The sequence below is a fragment of the Poecilia latipinna genome, unplaced genomic scaffold (genome assembly GCF_001443285.1).
Source record: "Poecilia latipinna isolate Pla-1442-1.1 unplaced genomic scaffold, P_latipinna-1.0 Scaffold1247, whole genome shotgun sequence".
NCBI lineage: Eukaryota > Metazoa > Chordata > Actinopteri > Cyprinodontiformes > Poeciliidae > Poecilia > Poecilia latipinna.
This window is the reverse complement of record NW_015113863.1, coordinates 562-2,096: the sequence shown is the minus strand read 5'-3', so window position 1 is coordinate 2,096 and position 1,535 is coordinate 562. Positions and strand designations below refer to the sequence as shown.

The following is a 1,535-nucleotide window of genomic DNA, read 5'->3' as shown; positions in this document are numbered from 1 at the left end:
ACACACACACACACACACACACACACACACAGATATATATATATACACACACACACACATAGACACACACACATATATACACACACACATATATATATACACACACACACACACATAGACACACACACATATATACACACACACACATACACATAGACACACACACTGCCGAATGCTTTGGTCTGATTTCCAGCTCACCAGAAATGAGTTAAACTAACTGATAACTAATCATATATCGGAGATTAATCAATAATCAATAAAAAGTTCCAGATCACGTTTTCCTGATGCCAGAGGAGCCGCAGCTTTTTTATCGATATTAATAATTGATTTAATCTCCTATATCTGATTATTAGTTTTTATTTCATTTCTGTAGAAACTAAACCAAACAGACTTTGTGTTTTTACAGTGTCAGGGAAAGTGATCCGCTTCCTGTGAACCCAAACGTCACCAGAACCAAACCACACCGTGCAAGGCCCAACAGAACCGCAGGCCTCCCTGCAGCTCCCAGCATGCAGTGGGGCTGCGGCGGTACTTACTGGAACTTCTTCAGAACCGGCTTGTTCAGATTCACATCAAAGTCCTCTGGGCTGTAGAGATACGACACACACACACACGTCACACAGCCGGACCCGGCCCGACAGAACCGGCTCAGCTGCATGACAAACTCCTCACAGACCCACAGAACCCAGAGGAAGAGGAGCGGGACCTGGAGGTTCTGCCCCCACCAGATCAGAACCGAATCACAGCAAAAACAAAGATGAAGGAAAAACAGGATGAGACAGAACTGCAGGGTGGATTAGTCGGGTCCAAAAGGTCCGAAACGTTTCTGACTCCAGAATTAATGTGGAAACACCTGAACTGGACCTGAAACCGGCGGGTCTATGCAGCTGAGCGCCGCGAGGAAGAGGAGGAGGATGAAGAATACTCACCAGAAGACTTCCTGCTCAGCCTCCAGCGAGCTGGAGGAACGAGGGAGCAGACACACAGAACGGAGGAGAGGAAGAGGAGAAAGAAGAGGAGAAACTGTTAAAACACTGACGGAGAGAGAGAGAGGGGCGAGAGACACTGCTGCAGGAAGCCCTGTGATTGGCTGAACTGATGCTGGGGGCGGAGCCAACTTCCTGTCAAATGTTTAATCCATCTGAAAAACTGAAACTATTTTATACCAAGACATTATAATAATCTATAATATGTAAAAATTAAACTCATTCAGTTTTATGGAGGACGATTAGTGCCAGAACTCTGACTACGAAAATGAAAAAAAAAAAAAATCACTTAAATCTGATACGTTCCTCCTGAAAGATGGCTCTACATCTTTACAACTCGAATCGTCGTTGAAGCTGTTTGCTCCCAAATGTCTCTGGTCACAGAAAAAAACTGTTTAAATTCAGAGAAAAAGTCAGAATTATTATTATTATTGGTGATTGGCCCCATTTACAGACTGTCCAGGAATACTTAAAAGATCCAGAACAATTAACAATATTTAACTTGAAATACATGACCATCGTAATCTAAAAATAATAAGGAAATTATTC

At 42.9% G+C, this 1,535-nt stretch overlaps 1 protein-coding gene across 1 annotated transcript in view; it reads right to left on the bottom strand.

The window, feature by feature from the left end:
* fhod1 (formin homology 2 domain containing 1) overlaps positions 1-1,132 on the bottom strand; it is a 25,608-nt gene extending 24,476 nt beyond the window's left edge. Inside the window, exons 1-2 of the mRNA XM_015054384.1 lie at positions 930-1,132; positions 537-587 (exon numbers count right to left, since the gene is read on the bottom strand). The gene's annotated coding sequence lies outside the window, so the exon portion shown is untranslated. The remainder of the gene's footprint in view (positions 1-536; positions 588-929) is intronic.
* Between the last annotated feature and the right edge of the window lie 403 nt (positions 1,133-1,535).